Source organism: Myxine glutinosa, chromosome 2, assembly GCF_964187855.1.
Source record: "Myxine glutinosa chromosome 2, kmMyxGlut1.1, whole genome shotgun sequence".
Classification (NCBI taxonomy): Eukaryota; Metazoa; Chordata; class Myxini; order Myxiniformes; family Myxinidae; genus Myxine; species Myxine glutinosa.
Window position 1 is genome coordinate 111,520,189 of NC_136262.1, and position 22,340 is coordinate 111,542,528.

Genomic DNA, 22,340 nt, shown 5'->3' on the forward strand with positions numbered 1-22,340 from the left:
CTATATCGCGCTTCACTTTTCTCAGCTTCGGTACATCGCGGGTTTTTCTCGCTAGTATATGTAAAATTATATATCGGATTTTTCATTATATCGCGGGATTCTGCGGCCTATAGGTATTTTTATTTTTTTAGATTTTAAATATTTTTGCGGTAAAATAAGCATTTTCTAGCCTAAAAAATTAATAATAATACAAATAAAAATATAACACATTAATTAAAACCTATATTAAAAGAATATTACAGTAAATCGAAATAAAATACGCATTATAAATGAGTAGACAAAGAATCGCACATTTTGAAAGTCCCGTATTCTGGGGGTAATTAACTTGTCCATGATTCTGGGGGTAATTAACCCATCCGTAAGGAGGGTTCTTGGACGGTTCTTCGCTACTTTAAGTAATTTGCAAGGTTGATGCCAAACTGTGTCCTGCAGTTTAATGATCAATATGGTTTTAAGAGTCATCATACTTTGGGTAACCTCTAATTTACAATAACTTATGTTTACAACTTAGAGACACATGATCATGATGACGATTTCGATGATGTTGTCTAAAGCTGCAATTAAATTAAGTCGCTGAGTAACATGAATGACCGAGGTTGTGGAGGATGGGATTTTTCGGTCATTACCTTTTGATACAGATGAGATATCTGCTTCATCACTGCATCAGATCAGGAATAACCACCCTCACCTCCTCTCCACCCCCCACTGCTTCCTACAAATTAACCATCAGGAAGCTGCTGCATATGCAAGAGGAAGCTAATGCATTTCTTATTAATTTTCAAAATTAATCATCATCTCTATTTTGAATAGCTCATGAAGACTTCTTTATGCTTAGGCCTCAGGTTTGATTAAAGGCACTTTTGTCAATTATTGCCTTTTGTTTTCAAAAACACAACTTGCATCAATGTAAATACTTTGTTGTACTGTACTTGTGTAGTTCCATGATCATATGTGTATGTTTGTTTGTTAATTAATTGCAATTATAAAAGAACTTGCATCAATGTACTGTACAGCTATATATACACGTACAAATATTTTTCTAATACGTAAGGACTAAGGATGGGTCTCAAAAGTGTGTTTAAGAGTGTAGAAAGGGTTCATAAGAGCGTGGGAAAGGTTTATAAGAGTATGGGGAGGGTTTTTAAAGGCTTAAAATATATTAAAATAATAAAATTAATATATGGTTTCTACTTCGTGGATTTTCACCTATCACGGGGGGTTCTGGAACGTAACCCCCGCGATAAACGAGGGATGACTGTATATATATATATATATATATATATATATATATATATATATATATATATATATATATATATATATATATATATATATATATATATATATATATGTTGGAACCCATCTGTGGATCGGTCCCATCGGCCGATGGGTCTGACCCATCTGTGGATGCACGAGAAATGACAATGCAGACCCATCGGCCGATGGGTCTGCGCCATCTGCGGATGTGTTGTTCACCTTGAAGGAATGTGTTGACAGAATGGTGCTCTTCAATCAGGTACACAGTCATTGGAATTACATGTGGCAGGAATTTAACAGAGATGATTTTTAAATGTTTAACAGATTAAACCACATGTCACGGACTGCTTTATAAACATTTATGACATCAATTGCTTATTTTTAGGTTCAAATAAACATACTCATCCACCATTGATGCATAGGAAACACAGATGGGTTCACCTTCAAGGTGAACAACACATCCGCAGATGGCGCAGACCCATCGGCCGATAGGTCTGCATTGTCATTTCTCGTGCATCCACAGATGGGTCAGACCCATCGGCCGATGGGGGACCGATCCACAGATGGGTTCCAACATATATATATATATATATATATATATATATATATATATATATATATATATATATATATATATATATATATATATACATATATATATATATATATACAGTGGAACCTTGACTTACGAGTGCCCCAACTTACGAGTTTTTCGAGATACGAGCCGTCGCTCGGGCGGTTTATTGCTTTGAGATGCGAGCCGAGATCTGAGTTACGAGCTTTCGCCACCCGGTCACGTGGTTATCTTGCCGTGCACGTACAGTATCTCTGTCGTATAGCGCTGCATTTTTGTTTTCGCATGTTGGTTATTTTGAGTTTACGCCGCCAGGTGGGTTCCGGTCACGTGGTTATCTTGCCGTGCACGTACAGTATCTCTGTCGTATAGCGCTGCATTTTTGTTTTCGCATTTTGGTTATTTTGGAAAATTTCATGTTCATATCGAACATTTCATGTTCATGTTCATGTTTTCATGTTCATGCCATGCCAGGCCACAACTTGTTCAGAGTGCCGGCGATAGCTCGCCTTCTCTTTGTGGAAAACACGGTGAGATCCTTAACATCCAACAACTAATGGGACGCAAACGGGGCGCCCAGTTTAGCGGTACACACATTGATGAATCACCCTGCCTGTGATTAACCCATGACAGGTTATAGCTGGGTCGGAATTCAAACCCAGGCTGGACAGTTTAGACTTTAGAGTCAAGTGTGCGTACCTCCAGTCCAGGCCATCCTGCCAACTTGTATGCTGCATACAGGTGAAATATAAAGCGCGAGATATTTTTATTTATACTGCATATTTAAAAAAAAATTGGTGTGGTTTTTGGCGGGCTGGAACGGATTAATAGCATTTCAATGCATTTTAATGGGGAAATTTGATTTGAGAAACGAGCAATTTGAGTTACGAGCTCGGTCACAGAACGAATTAAACTCGTAAGTCAAGGTTCCACTGTATATATATACATATATATATATATATATATATATATATATATATATATATATATATATGTATATATATGTATATATATATGTATATATATATATATATATATATATATATATATATATATATATATATATATATATATATATATATATATATACTGTATATACATATATATATATATATATACGGACGTGTGTGACATTTGGACATCTTCATTTGGATTTAGATGCTGCACCTACACATTCAGTTATATAAAATGGTTACTGGCAATTGATCACATCCACAAATGATGTAATCCACACAATTTATGTACTTTACATAACGTTAATAGGAATACATGCCCGTGTAGATGGGAAATACAGTTTGTTTGAAATAAATCACAAATATCAGATGAAAGTGTTTAAAATTTAGAACTATTCTCACTCAGAGTTAAACATCACCGTAATATTACGCGGTTGCTTCAACGTTTTCGGTGAATTATATGTCATCATTGTGAGATTTTTTGGATTTTTTTTTTTGAAATGAGATTTTTATATTTAAAAAAACGGCAAAAAAGCATCAGAACAGCTGTGAAACATCATCAAAACAGCAGTGAAAAAGCATCAAAACAACAGTGGAAAGCATCAAAACAGCAGTGAAAAAACATCAAAACACTATCAAAACAACAGTGGAAAGCGTCAAAACAGCAGTGAAAAAGCATCAAAACAGCAGTGAAAAAGCATCAGAACAGCAGTGAAAAACATCAAAACGCCAGTGAAAAAGCATCAAAACAGCAATGTAAACGCATCAAAACAGCAGTAAAAAGCATCAAAACAGCAACAATGGTCCGGTGATTTTTCAACCAACGCAGCTAAATGTGTCTGAGTAATTAACTATTTTCCTTCGTGCCTTCCTTTTGTTGCCTGAATGGTGTCACTGCAGGACCTCCGGGTAAACAACATTACGGGTGAAGATTCCACTGTGGACATCAATTTTTCCCTGTTGGCCATTACTGACTACCTTTACCTTGACATCCTCAAATCGTTTAGCATGCGACAATGCAACATATAATTGGCCATGGCTGATAGGGGCCGTACATCGCTGATAGGGCAGGTGCGATGTGCGGCCCCCTGCTAGGATTTCTGGTAAGTAAATCCCAACTTTGTGTAATGTTTGACCTTGACTCTTGTTTATTGAGAAAGAGAATGCCACACGAACTGGAAATTGATGGCGTTTGAGTACGAATGGTAGTGTTGTATCGGAAGGTGCAATACTAATCCTGGGTATAAATGTGCGTGTTCCTTTGTGACTGCCAGAAATTATTTCTCCATCTATTATGTTTGGCAACAATCTTTTAACATCCAATCTTGCACCATTGCACAGTACCTGTTTCGGATCAAAGTTACGGAGTAACATGATGACAGCACCATCTTTGAGACGAAGTTTGTGCAATGGCATTCCAGAAGGAGTCAATTGATTTAGGAATTCCATAGGATAATTTAGTGCCTCTTCATGGTCATCACAGACAATGGAATCAGCGCTGAAGTACATCTTTTCTTCCCCAGGAAATGCATCCAGTATCTCATCGTTGATCACAAATGTGGATTCATTCTTTGGACACAACACGGCTCGTTGTGCCAGCGCATCATAGTTTGAATGGATTTCGTTCAAATTACCGAAAACAGCCTCTGCTAAAGAAATGTTGTCTTCTACACAGATACGATCAGGCAGTCGTATTAAATCTGAGTCAGGAATTGTTTCCACAGTCCCATTTCCAACCGACAGTAACCATTTTGAGAATTCTTCGTCATCATTAGCTCTCATGTTTGATGTTAAGTTCAGCTGTTTGAACTTTGGCCACAACTTGCTACGCTTGATGCATGTGGCGATGATTGATGCAGGTGCAGCGCGAGGTACAACGGGCAAAACCTGCCTGAAGTCCCCACCAAGAAGTAAGACCTTTCCACCAAAAGGAATGTTGTTGCTGGTTACATCCCGGAGACATCTATCAACAGCCGCTAAAGCATATGCTGGAGCCATAGGTGCTTCATCCCAAATGAATAGGTTGGCCTTCCTTAGAGCATCTGCATCTTTACTCATAGGTGATATGTTGCATGTGGAATTTTCCAAAATGGGCACTGGCAATTTAAATCGATGGTGCGATGTACGGCCCCCTGCTAGCAATGTTGCTGCAATGCCAGAGTACGCCATTGGAAGAACCAAATGACACTGGCCTCGCAAGATGTGCAGAAGCGTATAATAGAGAAAGGTCTTGCCACTTCTGCTCGGTCCATCAACGAAAAACAACCGGTTGCCTGTGTACTGGTCCCTACAATGAACGGCCTGTAGGACCTCAGCTACAATTTGGATTTGGTCATCATTTAGTAGTTGTCTGTTGTTTTCACCTTTTTCATGTTCATCTCCCGGTACATACTGATAATCATCGCTCGAATGATCTTCAACAGTGTCTGGAGGTACTGGTAACTGAAATGCTTCCAAGGTCTGTCTATGTCTCAAGAAGAAGGACTGTATTTCTCGCAATGCCATGAAAATACTCTGTTCCAAGATATGGCCGCTGTGCACAAAATATTCGCAAAGGTCGTTTTTATATTTTTCCCACAGTGCCGACGTATCTGTTGGTGTGCAGAATATGCATAGGGTTGCAAAAAGAGATCTCAATTGTTGTGGCATGGCAAAGATAACTGCATCAGCTAAGGACCTGTCCCATTCTGTATCATCTTCTGTTAAATGTAATTTCCTGGCTGCATCCTTGTATGTTTCACAAACTGCTCCATCTACGGTTCTGAGATCTTCAAATGATGTTTTACCAGGGCAGTGCAGCAGGAGTACACGAAGATGAAAGCGCTCAATGTCCATAGGGCTTGCCAAAACCATGCGTCCGATAACCTTGTTGCCGCCCCGGTGTCGAAGTTTCCATGTCTTTCGTCCATCTTCAAATACGTAATATTTTGGAATGTCATGGTACAGATAACTTCGTTCCTCAGGGTCTCTCTGGTTTAACTGAAACCAAGCTGTAAGTGTTGTACCCCTATGTCGTACAATGGCTTCTTCCTCGTTACCATCCCTGAACACAACAGTCTGCAATTCAGGTAAGTGTACCGCAAGTCTGGTGATGGAATGGGACTGTTTGTGCATTTCAAATTCCATCAATCTCCATGCTGCCTCTGGGGCACTGACATATCTGCAGTCCAAATAGGTCTTTATTTCATCCACCTCCACTCTCCCGCGCTCTCGAATTTCGATGCTGGCACAGTCATGTCCCTTGTACACATATTTAAATAAGTACTTTATACTCCTTATGCTTGCGCAAACCTCAATGTTTATGTGTGCTCTGTACTTCTTCAGTAAATAAGCATTGAATGGGACCACAAATTGGCAATCAACATCGGTTCCATGAACGGTTATGGTGGGTCCATTTGGGGGACCCTTGTAAAGGGCATAGCCATCTATGTTCGCAAGTGTCTCTGCAGCATACGCTTTTGGAAAGCCTTTACTGCACACTCCATCTTTCACACAAATCGAATGGCGATTTAAAGTGCCACACGGACCATGTATCATGTGAGACTTCACCAAGGAATGGATCTCTGGTGATTCATTTGAATTAGGAATTTGTGCGGAAACAATTCTGTCAATGTCTTCGGCGGTACAAATTTTATCTTCTTGGCACAGCATGAGTAGTATGTGGGCATGCGGTAGACCACGCTTCTGATACTCGACGACGTAGAGAAATGCACGTACTTTGCCCAACACGTGCTTCTTCGTTATATCGTCGATTAACTCTTTTAATTTCAGATGAAACACGCGTGCCACTAAATCTGGTCTGCCTTCAGCTCGTTGGTGTTGTCCGATGTTTTCTTGTATCTCTGTCCATTTTGGATTACACGTGAACGTGATGAAAAGATCTGGTTTTCCGAATTTGCGAACAATGGCCATAGCATCTTGGTAGTTCTGCTGCATAGCTCTTGGACTCCCTGCAAAACTCGACGGCAAAATGACGATACGACCGACAGGACGTTGGTTATCAGCAGCAACGTTCTGGACGTGGTCCAGTAGTCCTCTGTATTCCATGGCTCTAAGGGTTTCCTGATTTTGTTTGAAGTATTGCAGTCGATTTGCTTCTGCCTTGCAATATCCGTCGACAACATACTGCTGGAACAATTTCCCCGAAGAATGGATAGTGCTGAATTCATTTCGAATAGCCAGTCGGTAGGCATAGAATTCACGATGAGTTACCTTGTTTCGAACCGCAGTCTGTCGCTGGTGAGGCATGTTTATCATCCATGCAGGCTCGCCATGTGGAAAGAGAATGGGATATGTCATGGGATCAATGTGAGAGGAAAGTGGAGAGAGATTGTGTAAGCCCTGGTCATGCAAATGAACCTGGAAATCCCTGTTTGCAGGTGGTTCACCATCTTGCCCACTAACGAAGACAGCAGCAATTTCATCAGCAGTTGGTATGTTGTAACGTCTTTGGTCGTCTGCACACAGTCGACGAAAATGCATTTCCAAGGTAGAAGGGAGGCGATCTTCAAGGACAGCTTTCCTGATTTCTTCCTGTTCACGCTCGAACATAGTCTTGTAACATGTGACATAAGGATTAACATCAGATAGTATGTTGTGCAGTTCTGCCATCAATTCTTGCAAACATCTGCGATTCTCAGGTCGATTCATACGTTCCTTTGTAGCTTGAGCTGTATCCAAAATAAATAATTGTGCAAAGTGTGCTTGTTCATGTACATGTGATGGATGTAATGGACCACAGCGATGGTAAATTTGACCGTGGATTTTGAAACAGTACGGTCCATTTCCTGGAGGAGATGAGATCTGAGCACCCATTGATGCAAAAGCTAATGCTGAATTGTAATTCCGGATATTGTCTCGGAAGTTGCGACATTTTCCATCGTCACCAAGATAAAGTTGTTGCAGTCGAGCAGGTACGGCAAATAGTGGAGGCAATTTAACTTTTCCCTTGGAACAACACAGTGTAAATCCATCCCCTTGTCCTGTTGATTCATTTGTGAAATGGTGTGCAGAATAGTACACACATGGTGACGTCATTGGACCACAATTATGCTCTTGAACAATATTATCGGATACTACGGCCGGATTCATTATGGCTGCGGTTGTATATGTTTGCTGAGCCCTCCAACGTCTTTGTTGCTCAGCATGCCATGCGAGTCTGTGTTGACGTTCATCGACGGTCTCGTTCTCACACCTCATCGTTGTTGCAGCAGCATCCTGTGCGAGTCTGTGTTCACGTTCGTCGACGGACTCGTTCGCCCGTCTCATTCGTTTTCTTGCTGCATCCTGTTCAAGTCTGCGTTCTTCATCGACCGTCTCATTCATTTTGGAAATGGAAGTTTCCACGCAACGCATGAATTGTCACGATCCTCAAGAGGAAGTGTCTCGTCATCATCAAATGACAAATAAATTACATTGTGAAAATTAAAGATTTCAAATAAACCTATTTAAAGTGTATGCGCAAATAACTAATAAATAAAAAAAACAAAGAAATATCTCGGTAATTTCCTGAAACATATTTTACTTCCGGATAATAATGTTGAATGAAATAAGAACGAAGAAATATATGTCGTTTTTGTGACGACTGTCATCAAAAGTATTATATCTTAACGGAAAAGAAAAAGCGAATTTTTAATATATGTCGACATTTTCCCCGACTGTTATTTTAGGCGGTGTATTTTCGTTTATCATCATGGCACGATTTAAAAAAATATATCTCTGCATTTTCCCGTGTGTGCGTGAATGTTCTGAATTATTTCTGACACCGAGTCTAAAACCATCGATAAAAATTAAATCAGATGGTGAATTTGATAAAATCGTGAGGGTGACTCAATGAATGGGCTTTATTTTACAGGCCTTTTTCAGGCCAGTGCAGTGGGGTCACCCGTGGGAATCGTCATGGACGTGTGTGTCATGGACGTCATGGACATGTGGACATGTGTGACATTTGGACATCTTGATTTAGATGCTGCACATTAAATTTTACAAAATGATTACTAGTCAGGTTCACTATGTTTTTTCGTTCAAAATTTTGGTAGATTAGCAAAACTATACATTTCTGGAATACTCAGAGCATGAGGAATCCAAAAATTAATGTTTGCATTTGCATAGACACCTTTGCGAAAATGACCCTCAGAACAGTGATGAAGATCTGTAAAAGCATAATCCTGAACGGTGTAGACCTAGTAGATCCTGTGTATAGGACTTATAGTTCAATCTGATACTAACAAGGCTGCTTTCTTGCTTTATTATAAACCCATACCTATAACTTCAAAGGACTTGCAATATAATGTATTATGTAATACAGTTATATCACAAATATAAAGACAATGGTTTTCAATTACCTTTGTTTGTTGCTTTTCTATAATCCTGAGCACTATTTTGAGGCCTTTATTGGATTCCTTAACCCAGAAAACATAGGATTAGCATATTTAATTAAGTTTCTAGGTTGACTAGAAGCCGAGATAGCGCAAAATATGTATTTTATGGCGGCCATTTTGAAAATCAAAAATGGCGGCCATGCAGGTGTCTGTGCAAATGCCAACATTGATTTTCGGATTCTCCATGCTCTGATGATTCCAAAAATGTACAAGTTTGCTAATCTCGCAAAATTTTGAACGAAATTATATTTGTTAACATAGTGAACCTGACTATACTGGCAATTCATCAGATCCAGAAATGGTGCAATGAACACAATTTATTTATTTCACAAAATATGTGACCCCTCACTCCTCTCCACCTGACACTCTGCTCTGTCCACCCTCACGCCTCTCCAATCCCACTCCTCCTCACACTCCCCTCCAATACCTCCTCACACTCCTCTCCAATACCTCCTCACACTCCTCTCCAATACCTCCTCACACTCCTCTCCAATACAGCCTCACACTCCTCTCCAATACCTCCTCACACTCCTCTCCAATACATCCTCACACTCCTCTCCGGTCCAATCGGCCCTCACTCTCCGCTCCAATCGGCCCTCACTCTCCAACCCCTAGCTAGGGGTGCTAGGTGCTAGGGGTTGGTGTATATATATACAGACATATACACTAACACACACACACACACACACGCACACACACACATGTACATCCACACACATATACACATATATATACACACACACACACACACACACACACACACACATATATATATATATATATATATATATATATATATATATATATATATTGTTACTGATCGCGGTTTAGATGTTACTTGCCGAGCGAAGGCTCCGCGACCGAACAGTTGTTCCCCGACTCACCCGATTCACCCAGAACTTTGGCCGTATCGCACCGCAGCTGCCCAATCTGGGAAAAGACTAAAACGACGAAATGCAAAGAGGAAAAGGAATAAGACGAGAAGACGGACAGAAGAGTAATTGGATTTATTGTACACACACAAGCAAAAAGGAGCAATCAAGTTTATTTACAACACATAAGACGCAGGTGACACAGTGCAAATACTAGCTTATACAGACTTAATTAACCCAGGGACAGAACAAACAAAACAAACTCACGTACACAAGAAGGGTGGAAAGGCAGGAGGTGGATGGCTGGAGGGAGAGGAAGGTCCAAGGGGGTCCTGCAGCACGATCGGCGCGTTTAGCAGCCGCCGTTCCTTTGCGGCCCTGCTCAAAACCGCCGTTCAGGCCCCAAGCTGCTGTTGTGGCTGCTGTGGACGTCGCGTGCTTTCCCAGGACTTGTCCGACTCGTCCGGTCCAAACCCTCAACTCTTTCTTGGTCCACTCACTCTTTACCACCGACTCCTCACCGCAACCAACGCAACCACTGACCACCACCACCGACTCCTCACCGCAACCAACGCAACCAACTGACCACCGACTCCACTGACTGACTCTCTCACGCCACTTGCGCGCGCGCCTTTATAGCGCCTCTAACGATCAAGCCGCCGGCCTTCAGGACACGCCCATCGGTGTGCTCACCTCGGCCCTGGTTGGTCATGCGACCCTCTGGCTCCGCCCTTGATGACGACGGGCGGGCACGCCCCTCTTCCCCGACCCGAGCCCTTGTTCAATGGTGGTTTTGGAGGGGAGGTAATTGGCAATCGAGGCTCGGCAATGACGAAAGGGGATGTGAAAGGAAAGGAGATTTTGGGGATGGGAATGAAAGGGGATCTATTCTCTTTCACTGGTGCAATGGAGTACTTCAATTAATGGGAGACACAGCCTTACTCTAAAACACAGAATAAGATATAACTATCGAACAGGGGTATTCTATTATTGGCTGACGTGTATGCTTGTGGACTAATTATGGGATGCCCTTTCACCTTTACACAGCTCCGGAGGCAGGGGGGCGCAGAATAAACAATAATAATAATAATAAAGCACACAATCAAAAAAATACAGTCCTCATATCCGCAACAATATATATATATATATATATATGTATATATACATATATATATATATATATATATATATATATATATATATATATATATATATATATACATATTGTTGCGGATATGGGATTTGCATCCATCCATATCCACTTGTAAATATTCCCCTATTTCCTCAATACTTCCCAACTATCCCCAATCCCCCATTCCCTAGTCCCATTTTCTGTAAACAACACTCTGTAGACCCGACCTCCCCCTATTTCCCCCATTAAATGTCGTGCCCAGGTTCACCGCATCTCATGTAAGACAACTATAGGACATCTTGCTAGTTATTCTTAGTCTATGTCAGTTAAGGACTCGTTTCCATTAATTCTGACCCTTCGTTGCACCAGAATGTGATTGTATGGCACCGTTAGGAAGTTTAGGACCTCCCAATACCTCCCCGCAGCTCTTCCTCACAGTTCAACAACAACAACGACAACGAGCGCAGGGAGTGCGCGTCCTCACTCCGGCTTGGTTGGTAGGGGGTGTTGGGAGGGCATCAGGCCTTCCCAACGAGCCGCCATCGAACATGTGCTCGACGGGGTTACCAAATAGGGGCTCCCTGTCAGCTCCTCGTCAAGGGCGGAGCCCGGTAACCCCCGCACCCAATGGAAGCGGCGGACCGGCCCCAGTGGGGCGGAGCCAACCAGCCGAGGGCGTGTCACTCCCCGCTGAGCATGCGCAGGGAGAGGGAGGTGACGTCAGATGCACGCCGAGCTTGGAGAAAGAAAGACGTCACCTCCGAGCGCTGTGAGGCCTCCCCGCATCTTCTGGACCGTGCTTTATCCTGTCCCCGAGCCAAGGTGCACCTTGTGCTATCGACCTACCTGTCCCTTCCTGCCATCAATCCCTGTGTAAGTCCGCCTTGTTCCGTTTGTCTGTGGTCTGTCTGGGTTAAGATAAGACGGTAATTAAGTGCCCATCTCTTCTGTGTCTTTACCTCACTGCCTTGTAATCTACCCCTTTTCTCCACCACTGTAATTATACCCTCCTCCGGAGGTCTTGAGAACTGTACCCCTTGCGTCGTTTCCTCTTTCCCAGTCGTCGTGTCCTTTCTATCATTGATTTGGCATAGCGCGATTTGGTCAACGTCTGGGTGGAATCGGGGTCTAGTCGGGGAATAACTGTTCGGTCGCGGCAATACCACCGCTCGGTAAATAACATCTAAACCGCGTCCGTAACAATATATATATATATATATATATATATATTGTTACGGGACCGCGGCGAGGATGTTGTTTGCCGAGCGGATGGCCGCCGCGCCCGAACAGTTACCCCGACTAACCAGATTCCTGAACGTTGGCCGAATCGCGCCACAGATATTCAATGGGGAAAAGACTAAAGCGAAGGATGTGAAGAAGAAGAACACCAAAGCAAAAAGGTTGGAAATGCTACTAAATTTATTCCTACTATTTACACAATCAAAGAAACCAAGGAGAAGGAAGGATAATAAAATAAAAACAGAAGAAGAAGAAGCGGACACAGTGAACCTTAGCTTATCTATGGCAGTCTTACTTAGAACCCTGGACAGAACAAACGAAAGACGGACTCACACGAATTGGGAATTTGCAGGCAGGAAGGATCGGAAGGAGGAATGGCTTGGCGGGGGAGGAAGGTTCAGCGGGGATCGGTCGGGCCGGGAGCGGATAGCCGCCGTCAATACCCGAGCTGGGATCGCCAAACAGCCGCGGTTCCAAACTGCACGGTGAAGCCCCTCCGGTGCACCGTGCGCTCTCCAAAGCTCCTCCTTAGAACTCTCTTGCGCTTGGCACTGCACACTCAGCACTTGCCCTACTTGGCACTTCGCACTTTGCCGCTCTGACTCGCTTGCACTTGATCGTCGCACGTATCTCTGCATGTATCTCTTTGGACGTATATCTTAGGACGTATCTCTCTCAGGACGTTCCTCTCTTGCTTCGCCCTCGTGCGCACTTCTTTTCCACGGCTTCCGCGCGCGCTCTTTATAACCCCGCGGGCAAATCAAGCCCCCGGCCTCTAGAACACGCCCATCGGTGAGTTCGCCTCGGCCCTGATTGGTCGGCACGGCCCTCTGGCTCCGCCCTTGATGACGATGGGCGGGCACGCCCAGGATTCGGCAGCTCCTCCCCCTTCTTCTCCGAGCCGACCTCGTGGCGAATGGAGTCGCGGAGGGAACAGTTGGCAATTGTTGGAAGGGGAAGGTGAAGGGAATCTACTCTTATTTCACTTGGTGCAATGGAGTATTTATATTAATGGAAGACACAGCCTTACACTAATACACATAATAAGGATATAACTACTGAACAGGGAGATATGGTGTCCTGCGTGTATGCTTTATGGAATTAACTACGGGAACGCCCTTTGACTTTTATACAACAACAAATGCAGGACGGAGGGTGACATTTTACAACAATTCATTACACAACAATAAAAAAACAACATTTTGTTGTTCCCCAAAAATAAAACAAAAACCTTGATCTTTTCTATCCCCGATAATTTCACCCCAATTCCACTTTTTGAAATACCAACTTCTGTCCTGGAAGTCCTTGGTGTCCTTGTGTTTATACTTCTCCCACCCCCCCCCTCCCCCTTCCCACGCCTCCTCCCCCCAAGCCCTCTCCCTCCCACACATCTCCCTGCTCTTAAATGTTGTGTGCTCTCAAGTGTTTGTGTGCTTCCCATTCTCTTGTCTTCCGCTCCCTCTTTTTATATATTTTGTTTGTCTGGTTGATTTGTTTGTGAAGTAAATGTCAGCACTTTCACGAGCCTCGATTCAGTATACAAAAAAAAGAAGAAGCTCTTTTAGCTCTTTCACGAGCCTCGATTCTGTATACAAAAAAAAAGAAGAAAAAAAAGAAAGAAAAGCTGCCACACTGGTTAATGACCCTCTCAGACCACTACATTTTTGATGAACCCACTCAGCGCACATTGTACATTGAATGGAGTTCACTCCGACACCCTTTCTACACACAGCACAGGGCCACTTCCCAGTACTTTCCACCTCACCACATGCTTTACCACTTGCCATCACCTTCGTCTTTCCGATATTCACCTTCAGACCTTTTGTATCCATACATTCCTTCCACTTGTTCATCTTTTCCTTCAGTCCATCCATACTTTCCGCAATCAACACCAGATCATCTGCATACAACAACTCCCACGGTAAACCCTCCTTTACGTTCTGAGCCAGCACCTCCATCACAGCTACAAATAGTAGTGGACTTAGTACCGACCCCTGATGCACTCCCACCTTCACCTCAAACTCACCACTGTTCCCGTCCTTCGTCCTTACAGCTGTGCACGCTCTTTTGTACATTGCCATCACTACTCTGATCAACAATTCCTCCACTCCTAAACTTCCTCAATGCCCATGTCAATACTTTGCGTGAAACCCTATCGAATGCTTTCTCCAGGTCAACAAACCCAAGAAACAACTTCTTCCTCTTCTCCATGTACTTCTCCTGCAACTGCCTCACAATGAAAAGCGCATCTATCGTTCCTCTTCCTGGCATAAATCCAAACTGCATTTCGTCGATCTTCACTTTCTTCCTTATCCTCCTCTCCAACACCCTTTCCAATACCTTCATTCCATGCTCCAATAACTTTATCGCTCGGTACGAGCCACACTCCAGAGGGTCACCTTTCCCCTTGTATAGAGGGACGATGGTACTCAGTTCCCAATCCACTTGAATGCGGCCTTCTTTCACCACCAGATTACAGATCTCTGTCATTCTCTTCACACCCCAACTTCCTGCTGCCTTCAACATATCTCCCACAACTCCCGTCGGCCCTCCCGCTTTTCTCCTCTTCATTGCTTTTATCGCTTCCTCAACTTCCTTCTCAGTTATCTTCTCTGCCGGTCCTAAAACTGGGTTACTCTCTATGTTGCCATCCCATTCATTCTCTGTATTCAACAGCATTTCCATATATCTTTTCCATCTTCCTTTAATTCCATCTTGGTTGACAACGATTTGTCCCACTTCATCCTTCAAGCAACTCACCCCCATCACATCACACCTCTTTTCCGCTATCTGCTTTGCAATCCTGAATACTGCTTTCTGACCCTCTTCCGAATCCAAGCGTTCTCCGAACATTTTCCTACATGCCTCCTGCGCCTTTGCTACCTCTTTCTTTGCAGCCTTCCTGGCTGCCTTATAACTTTCATGCTCTGCTGTTTCTGCTCCTGTACCCTTCGCCTTCTGCGACTCCTTGAACTTCTTCCTCTTCTCGTCAATCCTCTTTCCAACTTCATCATCCCACCACCATGTTTCCGAGTGCCTCGGTGGTCCTTTTGTCCAGCCACATACCGCACCAACGGCTCCCAACAGACTAGCTTTCATTGACATCCAACCACTTTCAAGCTCAACCACATCATCCTCGACCGTACTCAGCCTCTCTTTTAATTCCTCCCTTACTGTCACCTCTTTCAACCTCCACACCTTCATTCTCGGTTGGTACTTCACCCGCCGAGCTCTCCTCGCACCTTTCACCCTTATGTCGCAGACAACCAAGTGGTGCTGTGAAACAGCCTCCTCCCCCGGGATCACCTTTGTGTCCCGGAGGTGCCCCCTATCTCGCCTACGCACCATCAGGTAGTCAACGGTTGTCGTCGACCCACCTGACGTGTATGTAACAAGCTTATTATCCTCTTTCTGGAACTGGGTATTACAAATCAACAAATCAGCTCCATCAGCAAACTCCAAAATCCTTTCACCTTCTCCATTTCTCACACCATATCCGTAACCCCCATGAACTCCCTCAAAACCATCCATACTCCTTCCCACATGTCCATTTAGGTCTTCTCCTACCACAACAACTTCCTCATCTTTCATGTTTTCAATCAGCTTCTCCATCGCACACCAGAACTTGTCCTTCTCTTCATCGCTTCGACCAACCTGCGGAGCATATCCCGAGATGACGTTCACCAAGAGCTTTCCAATCATCATTTTCACCATCATCAACCTATCACTCACTCTCGTCACATTCACCACACTGTCTACAAACTCCTCAGAAAACAGGACACCAACACCATTCACGCCCTCCAGGCACCCTTGCCACATAAACTTGTATTTCTGTCCCTGCCTACCCTTCACCATTCTCACACCACTTCCCTTCCATCTCGTCTCTTGCACACAACATATGTCCACTCTTCTTCTGACCAATACTTCCACCACTTCTCCTGATCTCCCTGTCATTGTCCCTACATTCCATGTCCCAAACCTCAGAAACCGATCTCCACTTCGGGCTGTACCCTGCCCATATGTTGTTGTAATTGTCATGGTTCTCTTTTTGAGGCAATGTTTTTATGGCCGGATGCCCTTCCTGACGCCAACCCTCTTAGTCGTCTCTTACGACATGCAGGGATACGGTGTACCTATTCTGATCCAGGGTATACACTGGGAAACGTTTTAAACATGGAAATTCTGGGGGGGGGGGGGGAGGGCGGCGTCAGCATCACGGCTGCAGTTTAAACATATTTAAATAATATTTAAACAAAACCATGAAAAACAATCTGGGAAAAGTCTCTAAGTGGGAACGTGGATTTGAGAAAGCAGGAGCAGAGGTGGAAGAAAAACGAGATACAGGGGGCGGGGCACAAGTCGAGACGAGGAGGAGGGCGAACAAGCACGTGTCCGGGAGGAGAGAAAGAATTAATATAGAATTTTGTTTTGTTTGTTTATTTGTTTGTTCTGTTTTCAAAACGCCGGACAAAGGGTAAGATGCTCGTGAGAGGCAGGGGGGAGAAAATAAAATCAAAGAAACAAGCAAATACTATGAAGGAAAGAACCCATATTCACAAAACACTGACGGGGGGGGGGGACGGGGGGGGGGGGACCAATTGGATTGGACCAATCAAATTCACCAAATTTCCTTTTGTCCCTACTGTACTGGCAGGTATGTGGATCCGCCTCCAGTGATGACCATCACGACACTACTACATTTGGCTATGACAGCTCCACACCTCTACCGTGCAAGGGTCATCGGGACAACCTGAGCAGCCGAAACGCTAACATGGCCCATGAGTGTCCATAAGGGTGCGAACCACCATCCATCCTTCGGCCCCCCTGCGAGGAACACAGCTGCTCTCGCACCAGCTGGCCTATGTGGTGAGCACCTGCTGCCAACACTACCATTCCCCCAAAAAATCGGCCCTGGGGGCAGCGGTCGCAATGCGTGGCATCCACATCACGTCACCTGCACCACCCAAATCCCCCAGTCCACACAACTGCAGCACCCAGTGCCCACACACACCTGACCATGCCAAGGTCCAGCAGGCAGCCATGCTCCACCAGGAGACTCTTCCAGAAGACATGGTCCACACAACTCGGACACCCATAGCACCACGTTGACCTCCAGACTACACAGCTACATCTTCACAACCCTGTGTCCCAAATATTGGCACAATCTAGAAGCCAATATTTAGTAGCGAGTTGAAGGCTGGGTCCTGCTAACCTAACAATTTTTTTTCCAGCCTCCAACACTTTGGTCCAACACACCTGGATCAATAATGGTGCCACTGATGTCAGTGACCACCACCACTGCCTCACACAAAAACCACCCTTAAATTTACATCTAACCCTGAGATTACCCATGCCAAATATTTTTCACATCTTACTATAATTCACCAAATGTCCGTCTGTCCGTTCGAAGGTACCTCAAAAACGGCTCAACCGATCGCAACGTTATTTTGGGTGGGTATTCCTGGGACCCCTGGGATTAAAATAGGCCACATTGTTTTTTCAATTTTTCCAATTTTCCAGTGTACGAGCCTTTGAACGAGTACGAGACTGTGATCGCCACAACCTGGTGGACCCGGTTTCCATGTCCATGTCGTGGTCTGATATCGCCGGCTTGGACTCGGTGGTGTCCGACCTCAGGGACACGGTCATCTTGCCCATCCAGAAACGATCCGTTACCCGGCAGTCGGCTCTGCTCCAGCCACCTAAAGGCGTGCTCCTGTTCGGTCCACCAGGCTGTGGGAAGACGCTCGTGGCCAGAGCCACCGCCAGGGAGTCCAGGTGTCGCTTCATCAACCTGAGCCCTCCACTCTGACCGATAAGTGGTACGGAGAGTCGCAGAAGCTCACGGCGGCCGTGTTTTCATTGGCGCTGAAGCTGCAGCCGACAATCATTTTCATCTAAGAGATCGACGCTTTCCTTCGCTGTCGATCGTCCTCGGACCACGAGGCCACGGCCATGATGAAAGCTCAGTCCATGGCGCTGTGGGACGGGCTGACGACGGACCACGGCAACACGGTCGTGGTCTTCGTGGCCACCAACCGCCCGCAGGAAGTGAATCCGGCCATCTTGCGCCGGCTCCCCCAACGTTATCACATTCCCGCACCGGGCGTCGATGAGCGTCTCGCCATTCTCAACCTCGTGCTGAAGGACGAAGACCTTGATGATGACGTGTCTCTGTCGTCGGTTGCCATGGCTACCGACGGCTGGGCCGGAAGCGACCTTCGTGAATGGACCTTATGCATATGACGTCACACACCCTTAGAAATGGAAGTTCGCCCCCTTTCAGAGGGCAAGCAATACTGCTACTGCAGCAGTACTGCTGGAACTACACAATGCAAATACTGAGCAGTGCTCCATTCATGAGCAGATTCCACCTGTTGGAGGGACTGAAACCCAAACGGAACTGTCTTTCAGAGCCATTCGTGCACTGGAAAAAACGTGGAGGAACTACAGAAGGACAATATTTCCCTCAAAACTCAAGTGTGTGACCTGGAAGAAAAGATAAGAGCAACAGGTCTGCAGGAAGAACACTTTCAGAACAACGATGCAAAACTCCGATTTTACACGGGACTTCCTTCTTGGGCAATTTTTTTTGCCACTCTTCATGTTTACATCATGTGCTCTCCCAACTTGTAAAAAACTCACAAAGTTTGGTCAAGTGCTAATGTTCCTCATGAAGTTGCGATTGAACATTTTTGACGAGGACCGAGCTTACAGATTCGGAGTCAGCCAGTCAACTGTTTCACGAAACTTCCACCGCGTTCTTGATGTAATGTTTGTAAAGACTCAGTCGCTGATACACTGGCCCAGTCGTGACGCTCTCCGTCTCAGTATGCCGTCATCGTTCAGGAAATCTTTCAGGAAATGTGCAGTTATTATTGACTGCACTGAAGTGTTTGTAGAGCAGCCGTCCAATTTACTGGCAAGGGCACAAGTGTGGAGCAACTACAAGCACCATTCAACTGTAAAGTTTCTAATTGGTATAACACCACAGGGCTCAATATGCTTCCTAAGCAAGTGTTGGGGAGGAAGGGCAACAGACACTGAGAGAACGGAAAACAGTGACCTCATGAATAAACTGATGCCAGGGGATCTTGTGCTTGCCGATCGTGGTTTTTTTGTTGATGAATACTGTGAGTAGTGTAATAATGTTGCTTCTGGGACACCTCCGTTTAACATGGGAAATCCCTATCTAATGTCATTTACCCCCTTGTCTTTTTCAAAAATAATCATAAACACCTCTATTTCTCCCACCCTCATCTTTATGAACCTTTTGTCTGTAGTACCTATCCTTAATGTTGTTCATTAGACCACTCAAACACTACAAATATTTGTTTTCTCTTATAGACCTATCATCCTTCTTCTACATATCATCTGGCAGATTAATCTTTGACCCACTCAAACATTGACCCATTCACTTCCATATTAATTCTTTCCCTCCCTCATTGCCCCTAAAGACCTCTATTTCTCTCACCCTGTTCTTTACGAACCTTCTAACCTTTTGACATGTTATCCTTATTCATTAGACCACTTAAACACCTGTGATCCTTCTGACCTTATGAACCTTTTAACCTTTTACTCTTAATATCATCTGGTGAATATAACCCACTCAAACAACGACCCTACAAATATTTGTTTATGCGTGGGAAATAATTTAATTCTCCTACAACTCTCTTCACCATCTAATATATTAACAAAAAATATGTTTGAGTTTGGTTCTTTATTAAGATATTTTAACTGAGCTAAGATAAAATGGTAAACCTCCCTCAATGTTCTTATTTGAGCGCCTCCAGTGCCACACACTTTTTGGTAGGCTCTGCCCACCTTTTGTTAAGCTCCGTCCACTTTTTGGAAAAACCCCGCCCACTTTTTGGTAAGCCACGCCCACCTTTTACTAAGCCCCGCCCACTTTTTGTTAAGCCACGCCCACTTTTTGCTATGTCCCGCCCCTTTTGCTAAGCTCCGCCCACTTTTGCTAAGTCCCACCCACTTTATAAACTCTTCAGCATTGTATCATTTCCAGGTAATACATAACATCATTTTCAGGGAATTTCCATCACATCATTTCCAGTTAAGACACGCCCAGGGAATTTCCACAGGAAATGACACACACCCAGCCCTTCTTATAAAAGGCACCGACCACACAGGCTTTTTCAAACACGCTTTCTGCTTCACTTGAGAATGGACTCCTATGCCGAAATGGAATGGGATAACTTTGCTATTCCTTGGAGTCCTACTACCTGTGTAGAACTCAACCTTCAGATTGATGAACTGGACTCGAACCTCTTATCAATGGAGGTAAGTTTGTTTATTTATTTATTTATTTATTTAATTTTTTTTTTTTTTTTTTTTTTTTTAGATGAGACTCATGTAAGAGTTAACAAAGTTTATTTTAATATTCATAGAGCTTGATTTATACAAATAAAAATATTGTATTAAATTAATACATTGTTATTTTCTTTCACAGGAAATTGTATCTGAGATACGAAATGAAAATTCTGCTTTTAACACAACTTGGGATGAAGTTATTTTTTTGTTTGAAGACATTTTGAACAACCAAGACCCCCAGAACGAGTTCTACCTTGATGACCCAGCCAAAGAGTTATACCTTGGAGATCCACAAAATCCTGAAAAAGAGTTTTACCATGATGATACTTGTTGTGAGTTATCAAAACAAAACCCACTGAACAAGTTCTACCTTGATGAGCCAGAATACAAGTCATACATTGGAGACCCACAAATTTCTGAAAATTGGGAAAGGGGAGTTCTCCCTGATGGTCCGCAGTTATACTATGTGAGACACATCATAGAAACCCTAAAAAATTGTGAAATGGGAATTCTCCCTGATGGTCCGCAGTTATACTATGTGAGACACATCATAGAAACCCTAAAAAATTGGGCAAGGAGAGTTCTCCCTGATGGTCCGCAGTTATACTATGTGAGACACATCATAGAAACCCTAAAAAATTGGGAAACGGGAATTCTCCCTGATGGTCCGCAGTTATACTATGTGAGACACATCATAGAAACCCTAAAAAATTGGGCAAGGAGAGTTCTCCCTGATGGTCCGCAGTTATACTATGTGAGACACATCATAGAAACCCTAAAAAATTGGGAAAGGGAAGTTTTCCCTGATGGTCCGCAGTTATACTATGTGAGACTTATCACGGAAACCCCAAATATTTCTGAAAATTGTGGTTCTACCTTGGGGACTTGGAAAGATGGTTATATTTTTGGAGACTCGGAATGGGGGTTTTGTTTTGATGACTCGGAATGTGATACCTATCTTGGAGGCTCAACAGGAATGTGGTTATACCTTGGGAACTTGGAAAGTTGGTTTTATTTTGGAGACTCTACCTGTGGGGTCCATCTTGGAGACTCTTTGGATTCTAAAGCAATGAACAATGTTCTTTGTTTAATGACGCTTGATTTAAGCAATATCAAGAAAGTTCGAGGAAGAAAATGCTGGAAAATTCTTTCTTCCCATTTCTACTTCTTCAAACTTGAAAGCCTTGAAAGACAGAATTGGAAGAAGAGGAAAAAAAAAAAAATGAAATACATATTTTTTAAAAAGAAGAAAAAAAAGATTATGTTACGGTTTGGGTGGGATTTTGAATGTGAGGGTTAGGGATGGGGTTGGGTTAGGGATGGGGTTGGGTTAGGGTTGGGATTTTGAATGTGAGGGTTAGGGTTGGGGTTGGGTTAGGGATGGGGTTGGGTTCGGGTTGGGATTTTGAATGTGAGGGTTGGGGTTGGGTTAGGGATGGGATTGGGTTAGGGTTGGGATTTTGAATGTGAGGGTTAGGGATGGGTTGGGGTTGGGTTAGGGATGGGGTTGGGTTAGGGTTGGGATTTTGAATGTGAGGGTTAGGGATGGGGTTGGGTTAGGGATGGGGTTGGGTTAGGGATGGGGTTGGGTTAGGGATGGGGTTG

At 43.9% G+C, this 22,340-nt stretch overlaps 1 pseudogene; it reads left to right on the top strand.

The window, feature by feature from the left end:
* The window catches only part of LOC144890791 (outer mitochondrial transmembrane helix translocase pseudogene), a 52,715-nt pseudogene extending 33,264 nt beyond the window's left edge, over positions 1-19,451 (top strand).
* Positions 19,452-22,340: the final 2,889 nt, after the last annotated feature.